The following is a 23,065-nucleotide window of genomic DNA, read 5'->3' as shown; positions in this document are numbered from 1 at the left end:
ACTGGCTTCACTGTATTGTACACGGTAATATTCATTAGTAAATTTCACTAGAACGATTGCCGGCAGCGAATAGGACTCCGCGATAGCACAGTGTGAAGTGGCGCGTGCGTCAACCAGGCTGTCGCGCGCTCACGGAACTGAGTGCGCCGGCGCTCCATTTGGGTCACTGTCATACTGTGGAGGGGCGGACACACGTTCGCTTCTGAAATATTAGCGTCCCGCGAATATGTTTCATCGACGCGGGCGTTTTCTCTTCTCGATGTGCACCAATGCGCTGGCTCCGTCAATCTCCGCGCTTTTTGGCGGTTCGACGGACGACGACACGAGACCTTGCAAACGCGCCTGAGCGTTCTGTTACCTTCACACTTGTTACATTCATTTTGGATTTAATAGATTTCGTCACTATACATTGAAAGAGACAAAAGAAAGTTCGCGTTTAAACTGCTCCTACTGTTTCAACTTGTTTATCAGCCTATCTCTGCTCTATCTTTTCATTTGAAGAATTAATAAGTAGTATATACCTACTTTTATATTTTTTTATGTGTAGATAAGCCTATTGCATGCAAGTACAACACAGCACCTATATTTGATACAGACAAATTTCTCATTTTCGATTGCGACTAAAGATTATATTCTCAACGTTGAAAATAACGTGTGCCTGCCGTAATATTAGAGCATTCTCTTGTTATAATTTCTTATGGTCTATGAGATTTTCCATAAGCATATCTCTTCTTTACACACTTCTTTCTAACTTCTTTCTAATACACACAATATTTTTATTTATTTTTATGTTATGGATTAAATAAAATATTAAAAAAGTAAAAGTTTTCATAGAACATATATTCTTGATACAAGTCCCTATATAAAGTTATTAAAAAAAAGCTTTATATGTTTATTTGTGTATTAGTATGTTTATTAAAATGACCTCTTGAAGTAAACTTTAAGTTTCTCCATCTTTTTATGTCACATTTATGACCGCTGTACACAGGTAGAGTAAACGGTAGAGTACTAACTATCCTACTTACTATACTAATGTAGACAACATTGGTAGAGTGAAGTACTAAAATGTGGTAGGGTAGAGTGGAAAGCACCGGGGCAGCAGTATTCAGATAGTTACTACTTACTCTACTAAATCTGGCATAGTACAGACTGAGATGTGGTAAAGTAGTAGGTATGCTAGTTCACTCTACCGTTTATTCTACCCGTCTATAGCAGCCGTATATGTTTGGAATGCATAGTAATAAATAATAGATACATAATAATCAATAATTAAGTAAACAAATTTGATATTTTATTTAATTCCATTTAATGTTTTTTTACTAATTCGTTACTTGGTAGAGATGTCTCAGGAGTAACTTTGCAGTGAATTATTATCAACTATACAAATATTAAAATTATATATGTACTTTTGATTTTCCTTAACTATGTAATAAATATATACAAAGCAGAGTTTTATATATTGCATTTGTAGATAAACACGACACTTCAGGATTTTCAGATTTTGTTTATTAACAATGATCTTATGATCAGGATAAAAATATAAATATGTATCTAATTAAATTAAACCAAAACAGAAGATGGCCTAAGTCCCGAAACACATCTTTAAATTGAAATTAAATTTTATTAGGCATAATTTTTATTTTGACTTAATAAGTGTAGTTTTAAAGGAAATGTTGTTTGACTCAAAGGCTTTTGGAAAAAATTGTAGCAATTAAAAGTAGAAGAACATCTCACGAAATGAGGGAACGAGAGGGATTTATCAAACATTATGTAATATTTTAACAATAAAAAAGAGTAACAAGGCGAGAATATACAATGTTATTTAAAAAAAGCAACGAATCATGGTGACGTGGTCATTGGAGAGTTTCCAATCTGTTTTGTTTGTGCCCCGTAAATATTTATGTTTACTAAAATTAAAAGCAAATTACGCAACAAAAATAAACAGTTTCAAAAATATCACGTGAAGAAGAATTATGGGAATTCGGATAAGCCAAATGTCTCGAGTCACGATATCTCAAAAAGGGGGTTGCCGGTATGGGTGGAGAAAATATGGAAAAAGGTATTTCCTTCGTCTTCAGTGAACAAGGTTTCTAGTAGTTAATGCTAGACGATCAACAACATCCATGAGGTTATGAAAATTCACAGGATTAAGTGCTTGCCACCTTGCGAGTAAATTAAGAATTGCAATGGATGGACGAACTGGGATGGGTATAATTCGTGCACAGAAGCGTTTATCATCGTTTATTCATATTATTCTACTGCTTTTTAATAACGTCATCACCTAACATTAATGTTGTGACAAATATGACGAAATCACGATTATCTTTCACCTAAGTTTCACCTATATTCGTTTGATGAGAATGGTCAAGTCATCATTACTCTGATGTATAAAGTTCAATTCATATAAATTATAAACTTTTGTATAAGTATAAGATATTTACCGTATTAATAAAACTTCTACAAGAAAATAGTGAATTATTATTCGTATCTATATACATAACTATTAACTACTCTATTTTTCTCATTTTAAAAATGGTCCTGAAAGAATTAATTCCAATCTGTAGGTATGTTTTCAGTTTATTGTAAAAAAAAAACAGCGCTTATAATTGGAACTGACTGAGATATTAATACATATAAAATTTTCGTTACTAAATTCCTTTTTAATTGACTTCCAAAAAAGAAGGAGGCTCTATGTTTTTGTATCGGACCTACTTTTTTCATATGTTATGGCCAAGAAGCTTATATCTAATACACTGGAGATTGCACTATGACCATTAACTTGTAACAAGAAAATATGACGTTGAATGACGCCTGTATTTTTTTTATCCCTTTCACACCTAACTTGGCGAGTGGGTGTGAAAGGGATAAAAAACATACAGGCGTCATTCAAGGTCATATTTTCTTGTTACAAGTTAATGTTCATACTGAAATCTCCAGTGTACCTATTAGATATAAGCTTCTTGGTTATGGCAGTCAATGTGCGAATATTTATGATCTTAGTCCTTTATGCTAAACATTGCCTGAATTTGCAAGGTTAAAAGAAAATCTCAAAAAATGTTGTTGAGGACTCAAATAAAAAATCGTGTATATCACGAACACGTTGAAAACTATGTATTCAACGTGTTAATTTGCAATTTTTTTTAGGTAGACAACATAAAAAAGCATTTTCATCCTACCTAAATTATATGATTTTTCCGACTTCATGTTAGCAGCCATTAGCTACTGTTTACAAAACATGAACAATTTCTTTCAATGCACAGCGTATCAACATTGATTCTATTTTGAGGTCCATCGTATTTATATGACTCATGGACTCATGACATAGTTACGTGTCTCGTTTATGAATTCTGCGTCCACTGTCCACTGCATTGTAAGTCTAATCAGCGAGCTTAACTTCAAAATTTTTAGTTTTAAAATTTACTAAATATGTAATATGCATATAATATGATTTGAAATTTGAATGTAGAGTTATAACTCGAATGATTCAAATATTTATCATGATAGTCTGTAGCGCTTTTGTGTTGTAATTGAGAGCTTCTCGATTCAATACCAATGGAAAAAATCTATAATGATTCCTTATTCAAAAGTCATAATACATGTTCAGGTATGTAACTTAATATGGCAAGTGGCACTAATTAGAGTTAAGACCATTGTAATGATGCAGAATGCTTCCATCCAAATCTGTAATATAAATAATATGCACAATGCACATTGCACACTTCTTCTTTAAGTAATCTTTGGATTCTTCGATCTCGTAAGCTATAGAAGACTGTCATCTAAATTTTACTTTGAAATAAAAACAGGTCACCTGGCTGGTAACCTAGGAGACAAGGGTCTTTACGTGCTCTTTTTAATCGAAGTTAAGTAGAGAGAGTATTCAGCAAATTAGCAATATAATATGACTAGGACCAGTAGGTCTTTCCCACACGGATAGACAAACAAGTGAATTGAAACTAAATTTCTAATTTCTATTATTCCTACTTTATTATATATACCTAGTCTTCTTAATTATATTATTATTTTTCTGTAAGTATCCATTATGGTTTCGCTAAATATTTACATGGTAGAAAAATATTGTAAATGATGGTTTTATGACTTAGTTCATCTATTAAAATTTTCCGCGTCTATATCTACTATTTATTTCTTAGCGTTGATAAACAAAAAACACATTTGCTACTAAAAATCATACCTACATTATTATTCGATATCTCATTATAGTGCATTGATCTTCATGACAATAAATTTCACTTAAGCAATCTATCACTGGTTAGTAACAAACCAATTTGTGGCAGGCCTAAGGCAGCATTGCTCTATTCTCATTCATGAAGCCGGCGCCGCGGAGTCTGTGCATAGCAACTGATATTGGTTGACGAGAAAGTTCCTAACTGTGAACCCAATCAAAACGTGGAATGTGGCCTCGATTTACATTGTTTAAAATATAAACGATCGCAGTTTAAATACTAACTATTAGAATGTGTCTATTTATGACACTGCCCACTGGTATCAAAGGTTTTTATTAAATTACTAGCGGTACCCGTGGTACATATTTACGTTTTCTCTACATAAGAACCAACCTCGTACTTCAAGGAATATAATAAAAAAAGAATTATCGAAATCGGTTCAGCCGTTCTCGAGTCATGCGCTTACCAACACATTTTGCGATTCATTTTTATATATAAGAAAGAAGAGAAGATTAAGGATACGAGTCTGATTTCGTTTCAATATAAGATTTATGTAGAGTTAATTTTGATTTGTTCCTGTGGTTAAATAGATATTGTCAAGCTGTTTATTTGTATGAGATTTTCTTACTCTTTCCACTTTCACCCATCCATATTTTGCATCCATAGTATTTCTAATCTTCTAAAATACTTCTTCTCCCGTTTCCTGTTCGTCCTTTGAGAACACCATAACCGAAGGGCCCTTGTTTCGGGGAGTCTTTCAGCGACTCCTCTCGAAGCAGCGGCCGCATAACTTGCCGTTTTGGCGACACTCATGGTGCTCTCCAACAATGAGCCCAGCCTTTCCATTCTCACCTCACTCTCCTTTATATTTCCGCTCATTTCTTTCATCCTTTTCGTCATTTCATCAACTCTTTTCAGCAAGATATTGAAAAGAGTTGAGAAATTTGAGCTGGTCAAATGGTCATTAGCATTACCATAAAATTATGTTATAAAGCACTATTTTACCATAAAATTATGTTATAACAGGTTCAGTTTTTTTTACATTATAATCTTAATATGGAATTATTAATTATAATTCGACGCTTTGATATACAGTGATACGTCTAGCCTTAATTAGGTACATACATGTGGACTGCGGTGAATTATTCTAAAGTTAGAATTAAGTAAATTAATTAACCATACCTACATTGAAATAAATAATTTTATCTGTTCTTAGTTTAGGGATTAAATAAAATTGATAAATAGGTACGTTGGTTTTTTGATTGGCTAAGAAATAGGTGTCCCGTATCAATTTGATTTATTTTTAGGTTTTGATATTATGTTGCACAAATTCCATTAAAATTTACAATAAGGGTTGCGTTTCTCAAAGGATGCTATATTACTTTTTAGTAATGTAAGGCGTAAATAGAAATAATTTGGAAAATCCAAAAGTGCACGCCTCATAATTTTTTTTTAATAAATACATATTTATTAATTATTATTTTTGTTTATTTAATAACAATTAAACCACATCGAATCAGACCCTGAAAAATGAAAGGGTTCTATTCCTGAGCATACTCAAGCGTAAGAGAAAAAAAAAGACTCGATTAGTAAAGTATTTCGGTCGCTATCGTGTTAACAAGAAAAAGGATCCGCACATACAGACACACGGACGTCCAAGACAGAACTTTTTTAAACTGTTTTTTAACTAGTTTAAATAACAAAAATGACATCAAAAATATCATGAACGTTAAAAATAGTGTTTTTTCTTAATATGTGTGTGTATGTATTATCTTACAAGTGCAATGTATGATACATAAAGACATTTTAAGTTTGAAAAATCAGATGTTTTGCGCGAAGTGACAGTAGTACCCACCTCAACGCTTCGCTTATGAGGCGTGCAATTGAAGATCCTTTCTGTTGGTTCGCCATCTGCGACCGCCAACTTGAAAAAGGGGGTGCAAAGTTTTTTAACGTTTCCTCTTCTAAACTCACAATTTTTAGGAACATTTGTGGGAACATTAAGGGCGTTTGTCCACTACAAGGAATTTTACGGTCCGGCATTCCGATTTTTTACGGTCCGGTATGGCACGCCATTAATCTATATACTAGCTTGTGCACTATACGTAATTTTACCGTCCGACATTTTACTTTTCCCTATTCCGGATGGTTTTTTGTGTCTACGAGTCGCTGTAGGTATAATTGTTTTCGAATGCCCACTTGCTTGGTTTTTACTGTTTTTACTGCATATGCCAATTGAAAGCAAGCTCTTGTTTTACTTTCTTTTAGTTGGCAATGAGATTTGAGAAGTCGGTATTGTTATTTTATATACATTGACCAAGCATTGACCTATAATTATTATCTAAGTAAGTGTTGGTAAGTTAAAGTTCAAGTGGGAATAGCTTTAGCTCCTCGTCACTGATTAAAATAAATAAGTGAAACACGCATTTTAAATCTCTTACGGAACTTAACTTTTTATTATAACGAAATAATATAATATTTCACCTTCTATATTTTTTACTCGTTTCTTGTAAAATGCAAAAACAATCATTTATGATAGCATTATACCGCCATACTTCCTTGAACTGTACCGCACTGATCCGAGTAAAGACGGACAGGTGCACAAGCAATTCATCGGTTTTTTCATGCCACACCGGACCGTAAAAAATCGGAATGCCGGACGGTAAAATTCCTTGTAGTGCACAAGCGCCCTAATTGTTTGGATAAAATTCGCAGCAAATTGAATAGTCTTGAACTTTAAGTATTCCTAAGTTAGAATAATTTATTTTGTAAATTCAAAAGTTAAAAAGAAAATAAAGTTATCATTTGGAACATTTTTTTTAAATAGATGTAATATAAAATTAAAATAATCAGATCAGTTTTGAGGGTCTAAATATTTGTTAAATATTTTTTTTATTAGGTAATAGCTACCTATTAATAAAATAAAAATATATCTATCTACTTACCTACTTTAAGAAGATTTATAGGTAATATTAATAAAAAAAATAGCCAGACCTTGGTCATTTTATTTCAAAGGTAAATAAATACAGGACTTTTTATTTAAGTAGTTAATTCAACCATGTCGTGAGTAAGTATAGGTATCAGTACTGAAATTTCTGGAATAATTCGGTTGCCAGGTAGAGGTCCAATAATTAATCAAATAATCATGTTATTTGTACATATATTGTACCTAGGTATATATAGGTAGTTATGTAATGAATGAAATTATTCGTTTGAACATGGTTTGAACATAACAATTATTGTTATTTCTAATCATATACCTACCTACCTACCTAATATACCTTATACCTAATAACTGTTCATTTCATCTCTATTTTCATATTTCAAGTTTCAACCTACCACGTAGGTAGGTACCTACGACGAGGTACCAAACTAACCATAAGTCATTGCGGCTATACCTAACTTTATTATCGTATAACATAAGAATATAATTATAATGAAGACATATTCACTGATAGTGATATTAATATAAAATATCATACGTGATAGCAGGGAGAGGTGATTTGTGTCCTGCTATCTGCTGAACTCTTGACCTAGTCGCTTCTTAGTACTTTATCGGATACAGTGACTAATAACTTCAATATTGCAATTAGTAACAAGACCGTTTTGGACTCGTTTCTTATTTTAAATAAATTTTCATTATACCTACACCCTTAATGTGATGAAATCGAATCATATTATAGGTATCCATTGCTCAGTATATTTGTACCTAAGCTCTTAATCATTCTAATCTTATTATTTATTATTCATATTATAGTTCAACGGTATCTCCTAAACTTTATCGCAACAACATGGACAAAGGCCATTTACACGACCTAGCAACAGGCGATGAGACGACGCAATTTGTTTTCATTGTAAAGTTTGGCTTTGTTAATTCATATACCATTTTTATGTATGGGCTCATGGTGTAAAATACTAATTAAATATTAATTAACGCATGTAAGATTTATTTATTTAAATTAAAAAAATAAAATGTGTAACTTACCGCCATTTTCCTGTACCAGCAGGCCACAGAGTAAATAAAACTCGTGATCATAAAGTCCGTATTCATGCAGATTAATAATAGACCACCAAAACATGTTTTACACCGATTAATAAAACGCTATATAAAAACATAGGTCGAAGCAAAATTAGTAGGATATCGGCTACATAACAGAAGTCAATGACGTGACTTCAGCACTGTTTGACAACACATTAAAAATGACGCAGATTTAATCTGATTGAAAAAAAGCGCGGCAAAATCATGGCTGGTTGGGCGGAGAGGGGCGGGACAGGGCGTAGCGCCCTTAGCGCCGCCCCCTGACTCACCCGCCTGCGCAGCCGCAACAAAGAAAAAGAAAACAGGAACACCTCTGCGTCACTCAAGCACTTGCCTTCTGCCTCGATACTCACATGAAATTAAGCCATTGCCGGATGCTTTATTATTAAAGTGTTGCCTCTGTTAAAAAAATCAAAAATATTTTTTGTGTTGGCACACCACTTCAGTGTCGATTGATGACTCACTAACTTGTCCTCAAATCTAGTTTCTAACATCCGTGATTTTTTTCTGATTCGGTCTGTCTATATCACAAAAAAGGCTTGCCTTCAACATTGCACGTTTTTTAAATTGGTAATAGAATCAATCGCTTGTTCAATATTAGGTATAGTTACTTAAATTCATTAGAGGCGAAAAATCTAATCTATAAATTCACTTCATCATGTAGATAAGTCGTTTTGTTGATACAATTATTATAATATAGAGATGTGCAAAATGTAGAGCGTTAAACATGGGAACTTTCAGTATTCCATATATATCTATGTATATTTGATACTTAATAGACATATCTACAGGAATAAATTTATGAGAACAAATATTAAATTAAGAATAAAAAACAGCAGCCATTTAATTTGCATATTAGTTACGATAACGGCAAATACAAATGAGACCATTAATAAGACTAATAGATAAAATAAAAATGCACCTGCGGAAAATACAAAGAGTGAATTTATGTATTAGCAATTTACTTGCATTTTTTTATGATAGCAATAAAGACCATGAAGTCGACAAAATGCATGTCTTGTCGGCAGGTGAGGTGAATCATTCTGGTGACGTCACTAGTATGCCTATTGGGAGTCCAACGTCCCGCGCAGTTACCAGCCTCTGGCACTTCCAAGAAGTGACGATTCATTTCATTATTTTATTTTCGTTCACAAAAATAACAAAAATAACAAATATTGTTATTAATATAATTTCAAAATTTATGTTAATTTGTTTCATATAATTGTACAGTAATCCATCAATCATTATCATTTTTCGTATATCTTGGTAGTTGGTATAAATATAACATTCAGATAAGTAATCTCATTATATATATAACTAATAACTATTAAAAGGAGCAATATAATACTGTATTTGTGTAAAGAATTTGGTCAAAAATTTACCAAAGAAAACTCCACATGCTTTTTATAGGAAAGGAGGAGTGACGCAATTGTATTTTAAAAAGGATAAAAACTCTGTCGTATTATATGAACAAAGTGTCGCGTTACCAGCCGTAAAATCCAATCAAAATATACTCCACGTAAAATTGGTCTTTTGTGAGGCTTTTCTTATAAAAGTAATAATATAACGTTTGACCAGCACATGCGATCTGTGCTTCGGAGGGTGAATGACCGCCAAACCGCGCTAATACGCCATCTTGGATTCGTCACGCAGCCCGCGCTTTATGTCTTTGCGGCACTCTCTTCTAGGCTCAACATTTTTATTTAAAACGCACATCACGGTGTATCGAATTAAATATTTTGTAAATATTAAGATTTGGGCTTCGAATTCTCCCGAAGCAAAAAAATTTTTTTGTCAAAGGAAAGTTACGTAAGTATATATACCTAGTAGGCTAGTATGGACACAATTTCGTGGTAGAGCTATTAAGAAGTAGAACTTATGTATGCAGTACACGTACCTTACTCCGGAAAAAGCTAAGGGCTGAAAAAAAATTAAGGCTCTAGAATTAGAAATTTTGTATATTGCCAATGTAGAGCCACAAATTATCTATCGTTATAATCAGTTATAATAGTCTAGATTATGTTTGGACTTTGAACAATGTTGAAAATATTTTGGATTATTCATACTTAGGAGGTAATCGACATATATTCATTTTTTTTCAAAAAATCTGAAATAACTTCTCAATGTACTCGCAACTGCAGCTCAGTTAAGCTCTATGTTTATTACTCCTATATATTTCCTATTTTCACCATTTTTCACGAAGATTGGTGACTTGCTAAAAATAACATTATACATAACTTACTTCCATAATTATTAAAATAAATAATCAAAATCAAAATGTAACATAAATATTATTTCTCAAACAAGTTTATAAAATTCGACCTTGCGACTGAAAAGATGGCGCGTAGGTTGAAGTTTTATTAATGCTTATTTATTATTTAATAAGCAGTCTGATGAGCTAAACTGGATAAGTGATTCAGAAACATAATATCTACAAAAATATTTTAATAATGGCTAAGAAAGATAATTACTTGATAATGGTAATATTATTTTTACATTAAGGCTTTCCTTATACTTACCTGCATTTTGTAACCATTGTTGTAACATTTTTTATCAACTCTACATTTCTGAAGTTGTTTAATCTAAATATAAATTTAACAATGCTTGAACTTGGTACACTTGAATGTTGATAAACTGTTAAATAACAAGATACCCCGGCCTTATCACTATCATAAAAATTAAAAATAACATTTTTGTTTAAGATATCTACAATATCCCGGAGAAATTAAAGCAAAAACCGATCTACCTTTTTGTGAAAATTCTTTATGACTTGTTTCAGTGTAATGAGTGATTTTATCTTAGCTGTGATAGACAGATATAGATGTACTTTGATTGAATTATCCAAAAAATATAGTAGTGCATGTAGGTGACATTCCATGTGCAAAGGAGAAACTAGTCGGACAGCATTCAGGGCTCGCCCTTAGCCGCCGTTGAGGCCAGGTACCGTTGTTGCCAACGCGAGCTTAGAATCAAAAGGGTTGACAATCTTTGAAATATCACATTCTGTAAAAATATACTAATTTTGTGTACTAGTACCTAAGTGTAAATCTTAACGGAACCTGAGATTCAATTAATTTTCATGTTTACAGTCGCTTCGTATAAAGAAATTTAAAAAAGCCCTGTAAAATTGAACTAGCCCATATTGAAAACATGGATTTTTAATATTTTATTGGATTCAGTGTTTTTTTAGCATATTACCTATTTTAATATTCCATATTCATCTGTTTTAATGCAATAACAGTATTCAAATTACCTACCTAATCAATTTGAAGGGTAACTTATCTTATCAGCATAATTTACCCATTTAGAGTTGATCTAGTCCAAATTGATAATATTTTTGACTGATTAAAAAACTAAGTACACATCTATCAGGTGGATTTTTGTTAAAATGTGTTCGTGATATCAACATAAAATAACTTTCTACTGAGGTATTAGACGTGTAATACTAACTTCATTTTCATTAGGTAAAGGGTTTTTGGTACGTTTTTCCTTGGTACAAAATGTGAGGCAAATTTCATTTCTTCTTTCATGCAAATGTCCACTATTAAAAATCTTCCACTATTAATGTTGGAATGTTGCAGAAAGGTTTTAAATAATTAGAAAAAAATTTTCGGTTAAAATTTATTTATTCGATTGGAAAAAGGAGGAGCTGAATTATTTTATCAATGTAAGAACAAATTATATTATTGACCGAGGGGCCGGGTGAGGCCATAATTATTATTCGCCTACATCCCGGGCAACTTTTCATAAATTGATCACAACAAATTAACAAAGCTAGTATGAGTAGCATTGTGTTAAATTGAGTATCTCTAATCTAAAGTCAAGTTTAAGGAAATGTTATAAAAATTGCACGAGTTATAGCCCTGATCGAAATTCATCTAGTTCACCGTATTCATAGACTAGCACGATCTGTCCTATTGGAACTTCTAGACACTGCCGTGCGAATTCAAGCATTGAATTTATAAGGCCCATATACTATCTAATGTCTAGCAAATATCACGGAGTCGCAAGAATTTCACATTATCTATCTACATATAAATTGACTATTGAATAACTTAACTTTTGCAAAGTGATATTTTTATAATGATATGATATTTCACTTCGAGCATCAGATTTAAAAGCTGCTGCTGGGTGGTTAGAAATTAGAATTGTCTAAGATGGTAGGCATATATTCAAATATCTAAAATTAGTAATTACTTACAAAGTAGTAGGTAATTACTAGGCACAGTAGTAGTTGTATACGTAGTACATATATTATTATTAGTCTGTGGTAGTAGTTACAAAGATTTATTGAATCATATTTCGATAAAATTATTTGAAATCTACTTACAACTACTTCACAACTATCCATTTTAGCCTTATTGAAAAAATTAACAGTAAAGTTAACTAATACAAAATCTATATACCCAAGTATCAGATCACAGGATCAGATAACTAAAGAAACTGCAACAATTTTTGTAGTCGTGTGATCCTAGAGAACATTCGTCGTGTGGGTGACTCACCCACACTATGGGAGCATGCTATAGGAATAGCCGGCCTTGAGGAATGCCGCCCTGTATAGCCGACACCGAGTTGCTTACCGCGTTAGCGGCATATCACAAGTTCCATCTTAACCGAGCGACGACCCCGATTGGTGTTCTTTTTTGCTAATGCTTTTGAATAACAACATTCAGGAGTTATTTCGCAATATTTTCTTTTCTATGTATGAATATGGATAGTTTTAAAGATAATATACGTCTGTGTGTGAAATGAAAGGACAGGGAAGTATTAAAATCCTCTAGTATAATTCAAATGATATAACATATATGAAAAAATAAATTATTAAGCAAATTTAAAGTTCTTAGCTATGTATAAATCACAAACAAAAATTCCATTGAAGACATCTTCCAGCCCAGACAAGTTATCTATTTTTGCAAAACTTGGCTAAACAAAGTAAGATGAACAATCTCCACAGACAAGAGTTAGGATTTAAATAAATCGCACTCGAATTGGTTCTTCCGTTTGGACTCTTCGTAAAACAAAAGAAACATAGATACACTAAATTTAATTAACCAGACATTGTTAAAAAGACAGTGTTTTTGAACTTTTCAGATTTAGAATGGAATTCATCGTGAACTTAATAATTTCTTAATTTAATTATTAAGGAGCCTAATTCATTTTAGTCCTCTTATTGTAAGTCAATTAAGAAATTGATGACGGTAAAATTAATTATTAGCACAACGCTATCTATTAATAACAGATTAATCTGCTCACGACCTAAAATGATGCAATTCCCAGAGATTGATTCACTCATTTTGTGAGAGCGTAATAAGCACTGAATCATCGGGTTGCGTGATGCGTTTGTTTCGCCGTTTCGTAAACAAGCTCGTATGAATGTTTCCTAGTCATCGTTTTGTAGTCTTTGTATGCTTCTCACTGATTGAATAACTTATACAACGTATTTACTTCTAATAGAAAGTTCTGGTTTGCCAAAATACTTCCTTGAAATGTTTCTTAACCCTTTTACAATAAGTTTTACAATTATCAAAATATTGCAAGAGACAACAAGATTTGCAGTTTATAAGGAATTAGGTATAATATTTACTATTAGTATATGATCTGAATACTTTACCAATAAATAATATGGTCCTAAGTTATAAAAATGCTAAACTTTTTAAGGTAGAGTTGAGGTGCATATTTTTATAAATTGTATTTGTTATTTCATATCCATATACACATGGTTCATAAAATTGAAGAAAAAGAACAGCCTCAATTCAAATCTCGATATAAAATATAAAATTAAAGCTCCAAATGTGTTACTAAGCGCAAAATTAGAGAGCCGGTAGAGCAATTCTGGTGATATTTTTATGTATTTAATTTTAATACATATATGTATTATGTTTATTGTTCTTATAGATAAATTATTGGTAACATTCTATTGGGGAAATGGCTTAAAACCTAATTTTTCAGTTTTCACACCTAAAGGAGATGTCCAAAAAATGACCCAGAATCGACAGGAATGAAATGTATACCAATGGATTGGTAATTAAATATAATATAATGTAGCAAAAGCAGTAATCCTGAAATCGTTATAGTATAGGAGCTAGGAGCAAAATAAAATAAGTAAGAAATTCGTTTAAAAAATCAAAAAATAAGTTTACGTCATGTTGTAGCTTAATATGACGTTATAATAATGTTGTATCACTTCTGTTATACATGATAATTATCATCAACACATTTCAAAAGCAACAGCAACATAATAACATCATGTTCAATCACAACATAACTGACTAAAGATGTAGTAGTTTTTATTTTGGTTCAAGATACTACAATTGCTATAGTACTGTGTGTATTATTGGTGCCTAATTCTGTGGCTAAGGATTGGAAATAAAAAATAATAATAGGTATAGTATAGGAGTTAAAAGACAATAGAACTGAATAAAAAATCGTTTGAATATTATTATGATGTGGATGAGATTATCTTTGTTATTATAATTTTAATTTTAATTGATTAATTGCTTTTGCTGGTACATTCATGTGTAACACAATTTGTTGTAGATTCGAATGTAGTTGCTATTATAGATAGGTAGATTATAATATCATTAATACAACTTAATAAAATTAGACCTAATTATAAAAATAAATGAATAACAACGATATTCTAACACACAACATAACGAGTTTTTATTATTTTCAAACGATTTTTCACTTCGTTTTTTGGCTCTTAGCTCCTATACTATACAGATTTTTTTTTTCAATCTTTAGCCATAGAATTACATAATATAATACTATAACAATCGTAGTATCTATAAAATAAAAGAACAAAACTACAAAATTGAGAGTTTTTGTTATGTTGTGCTTTAACGTTTTTGTTTCGTTTCTTGTAAAATATGATATTTATTATGTGTAACCCAAGTGATAAAACATTATAACATCGTCATATTAAGCCACAACATAACGGAAACTTATGTATATTATGTTTTTTAAGGAATTTCTTAGTTATTTTATTTTGCTCCTAGCTCCTATACTATAACGATTTCGGAGTTGCCCCCTTGGTAATATTATATTATACTTCAATGCGAATCCATTGGTATACGTTTCATTCCTGTCGATTCTGGGTTTTTGGTTCATACATTTTTGGACATGTCCTTTGTCGGGTAAACCAGCTCACAAAAAAACAATGTCCAAGGTTCAGATATGATTAATTCATTCATTTAGATTTCCGGAATTAAAACGATAAGAACCTAACTTCAGTTGCCCATTTGGACATTCTCTCTATTCTCAAAATAAATTTATAAAACATGGAGTTGTACCTACCGAAATACGTGTCGGTGCGGGCGTCAACGGTCTAGCCGTAGACCGGAACGAGTAAGTAATTTTATTTTTTAATTTTAACTCTCTTAATATTTTTTATGCTGCTTTTACGACCAATGCATTCACCTAATTATCATCTTAAATCATGTAACAGTGCACTGTGCTTTTTAATTACAATGACGAGGTAGACTAGTTCTTCATGCTCGGCGGTAACTTTGCAAAATAGACCAAATAGGGATTAATTGAGTCGATCGAGTTGAGATAGACAATATCGGTTCACAGACAGTCGGCCAGACGTGAAAGGGGCGAGGAAGGTGGGGGTGCAGACGGCGCGGGGGAGCGGCGCGGCGGGAAGCAGAAGGCTGTGTTACGTCAGATTGCCGCATCCGGGTTCGCGGCCGGCGGCCGGCGCACGCGCCTTGTATCACTTCCATTATCCACGTGATAATAATGAACAGGTGAAGAACAGCATTAACAGAACCAATGCAGAAAACATGTCATTTATTAATTATCACAGCTGAGAGCAGCAGTCAGGGAATATTATGTTCTATAATAAGATCTCTATTGCCTAATGCCTCTCATTCATTCTGTATTGAAAGTTGTCAGACATTTAGTTATTGATTGTAAACCATTACCGCATAGAAACATCCGTCCCATATGTTTTACTGTAGAACTTACCATGAATCATTTCTGACATAGCCAAGTAATGATTATGCATAATGTAATGAACAGACCACATCCTCATCCGACCGGAACAGTATAATTATAATAAGTTTCCGTTTATGATAACCTCAATGTCAGTTCTTCCCCTACACCCTTGAAAATTTCAAGACGAAGTAGAATAATAATAAAGTAAGTATGTCTAAGGATAAAGATGCGTCATTTATAACACAATTAAAATCGTCCCTATATAATCATTTTAAGGTAACCAGTCAACCGCATGATATTTTCAAGTTTGTTGCCAAGTCAAAGCTTCGCTTGGCGACTCGGAAACGCTGACATTCTAGGACGCGATCTCGACGAAACCATTCTCCATCTCAGTCGCACGAAAGGCATGATTCAATCCATTCATATACATAACCCCTTTATATACAATACCTAAATGCCTTGGTTCACAGACTTGGCCCCAGACTATACATTTTAATTGAACAGTATAACATCTAATTTTAATCAAAGATTATCATAAATATGTTATGTTAGTGAATTTTACCCATAAATTGATGATTTTATTTAAATGTTTCTTTCAAATGTGGGCATACTTAACAATCCAATGGTTGTATTATCATAATATGCATTAAATTTAAGAATGTAGAGTTTCTAGAAAAGTAGAGATAGTCGAAAACTTAAATCCGAACGCTAGTTATAATGATGATGAGATTTAATTTGATGTTAATTCAGTTCATTAGTAAACAGTCAGTTTACTTAGTTCTCGAAATGAAAGTTAGTTTATATAGAGGTAGAAAGGCAGGTATTAGTTATAGTTCTCAATGAAAATCGTGACTTGATATGAAGGCGATCGGTATCGATATTGATATATCGGTATTTCTAAAGCTTTTAATGTTAGCGCAGATTTTAAAATGATCACTCTGTTTAGTACATACGTGAAATCTGAGCATAACTGATATAATTATTTTAAACTACCCAGATGTGGTAGTACCTCAAGTAATACATACCTATTTCTAATTCTATTTCCATTTGGGAAATTTGTTTTCAAGACACCTTAACGTACTTATCTACTGTACATTATATCCATTCCATGTTCAAGTTGCTTTTACTAACCTTGCTTTATTCTAATTTTGTACATATATGGTTTATTGTAAGTAGGTATACATTTATATAATATTAATAAAAAAACAATATTTGACCTATTAGTATAATCCAAAAGCTCACTTCACAGTTGTAATCCTCCAATTATTCTATTTTCAGGAACAATTTGTTGATCTAAAGAGCTTTTCCAAATTTAAATATTGCTTTAGTTAATTGTATTTTTATGGGACCAGAAGTTATTTCGTTGTTATGTGGAGCATTGAGTAGTCCCTTTTTTGTAAGCTCGTTACAAAAACGCCATATAGCTCGGCCCGTGACAATGTTGTAGATAGTTCGCATACCAGTGTTTTATGATCCGGCAGAATCTTCTGGCATCGATCCAATAGCACCAATAGTGCATTTTTGCTAGCGGACCGGTTACCGAAAGTTGCGCGGGCGCATAACGGAGTCTCGGCGAGAGGCACGGGATCCGTGGGAAGAGCGAGATCCGGCTGTGCCAGTTGCCAGTTGCCACTTGCGCCACGCCTTTCACCGCGCAAGGTCGCTCCGCGGCCGCGCCACTTTCTTTTATATAACCGCTTACTGATCGCGGACGGAATGTGACACCCGAATTTATGCGATGACGTCACGCCAAGGTGATTCACCTCGCCATTAACGAGCCGAGCGACTCCTGTCACGGCTTATCGCGGCCATATGGGATCTATTGAATAGATTATTATATAGGCGTATGAGTGTTAAATGTCATAGAATCAATAAAAATAGATTCAATGGAACAAACATACAATAATGTAATAATTTTATCCTGGTTCCTATATTTCAATCAACCTGAGCATGATTGTTTGGATATTTTTTGCTTAATTGCAGAGATTTATTTTAGTTACCATAGAGATAGTATGGTACGTTATAGTAGGTACATATTATCTCGATGTCAGTTACCGTTTTATTAAAATCGCCAATGTAACTAACTTTAATTAGAAGATTATCATATTACTTACATGTAATGTAACTTATTCGTAAATTATAAATTGTAATTAATTTATAAGAATCATTATTAATTTAGACACTCTTTGTTACTGACTTACAAAAATAACTCAAGTAAATTATGACAAGGTAGAGCGCGCGAGAAATATAAACTACCTACGACCTGAGTTTCTCAAATTTGCATCTAAAAATTACTTTATACATTTTTGTAGAATTTACGTATAACTATAATAATTAACTAGTGGTTGTATAATTAGATATACTAAAAGTTTATGTATTGAAGGCATTATTATATTAAAGTCATAGAAAGTGTTCAAACAAAGCTCCATTGAAATACGTTAGGTTTCGATCAAATTTAATCACGTATCTATTGAATTAGGAATAAAAAGGCGTGACTGTATCTAATCGATATTGCCAAAAAGCCGGATGGCGGTCCGACATTAGAAAGTGACGGAGGCACATCCGCAACGTACCGGAACTGAGATTTTGCGCGCCGGAATTAGGTTACATCATCAATGAATTTTCGACTCAATGTCTCAAATAAGTTGCTATGTAATATATAATAATATATCAAGTAAAGTTTGTGAATGGAAAGTTGTTATATAGCTATATTTAGTGCAAAAGCTAAGCCATATACGTAATCGCAAAAGTGGCCGTGGTCGTAAAGAGGGCAATTTTTCCGAAGAACTCCAAACGTTCAACTGTTACGCCTGTAATTAATACAATTTAGACTGCATGATCCATTATTGCTATCTGCAACAATGATACCACATGATACCAAGTTGCAATTCGAAAGCTCGCTCTATTATAACCGTTGAAGCATTGAAAAGCTGTATTCATATTTTACTTATTCCTTCTAAAATAAAAAAAAAAACGTTACCGATCAGAATTCTTGGTTTAAATGACTTCAACTATAAATTTCACCCTAAACAACTCACCAATGCTTTTAAATCTAAATAATTTCAGAGCTTATTTAATTTTAAGGGTTTTATGTACTTACCTACCTTAGATGTTAATGCAGTCAGCAGTCATTAACATTATTATAATAATTGACCGTCATAAAAACTATAATAATTATGTTGATTGAAAAGCCTTAACTTTGATTAATTAACATCCATCGAATAATCAGGAATAGTTCTGAAATTATAGATAGACATAAATATAATATGCTTGATATGAGCATTGGTGAATTTTCGATGGAGGAGGACGACTTAATACAAACGACATACCTAATTTATTACAACGACATATTTATTAAATACTACAACTACAACTATAACTCTACTATAACTCAATCTTATATATAAAAATGAATCGCAAAATGTGTTGGTAAGCGCATAACTCGAGAACGGCTGAACCGATTTCGATAATTCTTTTTTTATTATATTCCTTGAAGTACGAGGATGGTTCTTATGTATAGAAAACGTAAATATAATGTACCACGGGCGAAGCCGGGGTGGACCGCTAGTATTCTATATTAATATAAAAATGAATCACCAAATGTGTTGGTAAGCGACTCGAGAACGCCTGAACTGATTTCTTTAATTCTTTTTTTTATTTCTTGAAGTACGAGGATGGTTCTTAAGGAGAGAAAACGAAAACATTTCGACCCTCCTGTCGCCTGTTGCGGTGCCGCGTGTTGCAGTTACCATACTGAATCGGCCTATCTTTCAGCTTAGTAGTAAGAATCAAGAATTTTCCACAATAATTCACGTCACTATAAATAAAAATCTCATCGTAGTTGGCGAAAGTTGAAAAATTGAAAAAAACGTTATAACTCCGAAAATAGCTCCTAAACCTTTATAAAGCTCAAGTTCGGTCGGGTCACGGGTGTGGAGTATTGTTCTCACCTTTGGGCTGGTGCAGCAAAATACCAACTTTTGCGCCTTGGACTCGATTGAAAAACGAGCGATAAGGCTTATCGGGAATGAGACCCTCACCACCTCGAAATTACACAGCTTGGAACATCGTCGAAAAGTGGCTAGTTTGGCAGTCTTCTAAGTTCTACAGGATCTATCATGGTGAATGTGCTGAAGAACTGCACAACCTGATACCTGCTTCTCCACCTCTCTTGGTCTCCACTCTCCACCTCTATGTCATCGACATTCCACCTATACGCACTAAGCGTTACGCTTCTTCATTTCTCGTGCGTACCAGTAGGGAATGGAACAATCTTCCGGCCTGCGTGTTTCCTGATAATAATTATAATCTGGACTTATTCAATAGAAAAGTGAATAGGCATCTATTAGGTCAGCATGCTCCATCCTAGACCATGCTTATCGCTTTCCATCAGGCGAAGCGATGGTCAAATGCTTGCCTAATCTTGAATAAAAAAAAATACTAAAAATCGCATAACATAACCCTCATGTGGTGTTTCGGATAGCCCTCTAGATCCTCTACCTCCCAGCTTCAGTATATCAAATTATATTTGTGTATTTAATATAGTGCGTTAGGGCTACGTTAGTAATAATAGGTATATTTTACCCATGTTTGATACTAGCAATTTTCGAAAAAAAGAATTCTACGAAGAAAAAAATAGAGAATCAGAGAGATTGAAAGCCTTGCATCGTCCATGCTTGCATCTATGTTCCTAGTAAACATATTATATTTGTATTAAATTTGTAATATCAACAGTCAACACACTACTTATTTATTTATTAAAAAATATTATTGTACATTCTGAGCAACTTCAGCTTCAACGTCTCTTCTTTGTGATTTTTTCATTTTGTTCAGTTTTGTTAATTCGTTTCTATCGCGTATTCTAAAAGTATGAAGGTATGAAGATACAAAATACCTCAAAATACCTATTCAGACCCAGTATCTAACAATAAATATTTTTTTAAATGTGGAACATTTCATTTTATTTTTTATTTTCTTTCTACTTGCAGGTGGAAACGCGGCCTTGGACTTGCAAGCTGCTGTCTGTGCTGCTGTCAGACAGACTGTCGGACATTTCTTGCGGAAGTTTTCTTGCAGATGGAAACGTGGCCTTAGTATTTTGTATTTTGTCCATTTACGTCGGGAATAGTTTTACTTTTTTTATCTTACAATAATTAGCATTATTTTTTGCATTATTTTTTTGAGTTCATAATTACATTTTTTCGTAATCTAAGATTTTTTCATAAAAACTATAATACTATTAATTTAATTACAATTGAAACCCTACGGTCTACTTTTAATGTAATTTATTGTCGAGTGGGTTACCCTTATATGAAATTATATAAATGAAAAATTAGTATTTAATTTTAGTATTTAATACTCGATTTATTATTAAGGTCTTTGGTCTTTGATTTATTTGGATTTAGTGTGGGATTTAGTTACAGACCATAGACAAATCCAGAAATTGACAAGCGCTCAGGACAAGCGAGTCGTGACATATCTAGATTCTCGTAGACAGAGAATCCAATAAACTATATACTAATATTATAAAGAGAAAATGTTTGTAATTATGTATGTATGTATGTATGGTTTTCACGCATAAACTACTGGACCGATTTCAAAAATTCTTTCACCATTAGAAAGCTGCATCTTCACTGAGCAACATAGGCTATATTGCATTTTCAGAAAAATTAGAGATCCTTACCAAAAATGCAATAATGTATCCTTAATAAAAATTCTGTCATCGCGTGCGCTGCGGAATCTATTGAAAATAGAACAAATAAATGTTCTACGGTATTATAGAATGGACCAATATCTACAAGAAAGTCCGCGATATTCCATTCAAAAGATATAAAGAATTTTTAAAAGTGTCAATTTACAGAAAATAGAAGGTATACTGTTTAATACAATGAGGAGGCACATATTGTAATACTGTGGAGGAGGCGTAGTGCGGGACGGGGTGAAGGTGAGGAGGGAAGGGATATTCGCAGGAACTACTTTGATTCCGATTTGAAAAATTCTTTCAGTGTTAGATAGCCCATTGATCGAGGAAGGCTATAGTAGGCTATATTGTACCATAACACTTAGACCAACAGGAGTGGAGCCACGCGGGTGAAACCGCGGAGCGCAGCTAGTATATAATAAAAATATTACTTTTAGATGGGTAATACATATTATGTATATACACATACCTATATATTATATAATATGTATATATATGTATATATAAAGTACGTACGTAATACGTAAGTATTAACAGATACACACGTTAATTATATTGACCGACCCGCGAAGGCGCAAAAAAAAAACGAAATTTACTTAATAATAATTTATTGTAATAAAAAAATTACATTTAAATTATCTCTAGCTTAATTAGCTACGTCCCTCCGGTTCAATGTTGGAACCAAGAGTGTCCATTGTCTTCGGCGGGGCAGCGTCACGGTGGTGGTGATTGTAATACTTTCTAACCTTCGGTTTTGGTTTCCAATCTGTTCATCCTGTAGCTACAATCCAAATTTGTCGTAAATTATCCGGTTCAGAAAAACTGTAACAAGCCATTGAATATTTCAGATTCTATATTTAATTAAATACACACTGCAGAATATATATTATTTCCCATAATAGGGGGTAACAATTTGTAGAAAAGTTGGCAACACAAAATTTTTTAGGTTAAAATTTATAATTGTTATTTTTGTGGTTTTTCAACAATGTTTTCAAGTCAACAGCACGTGATACACAATATATTATGGTCCGGGAGCCAGCAGCAGATTTTATGACCAAGTTCCTCTCAAGCGGTAATTAGTAAAATGCATCAAAGTATAGTATTATGAGACCTCGTGAACGTCAGCTGGAGCTCGGTTGGGGGGAAGAGCGGTTGTAGCCTCCCGTATCAGCTGACGGTTTTTCCACCAAGATACAGCCAGCT

Source organism: Colias philodice, chromosome 13 (genome assembly GCF_061535455.1).
Source record: "Colias philodice isolate Cphi_HAF_F1 chromosome 13, ilColPhil1 Martin Lab GWU primary, whole genome shotgun sequence".
In the NCBI taxonomy this organism is placed as follows: Eukaryota; Metazoa; Arthropoda; class Insecta; order Lepidoptera; family Pieridae; genus Colias; species Colias philodice.
This window is presented reverse-complemented; position numbering follows the sequence as displayed.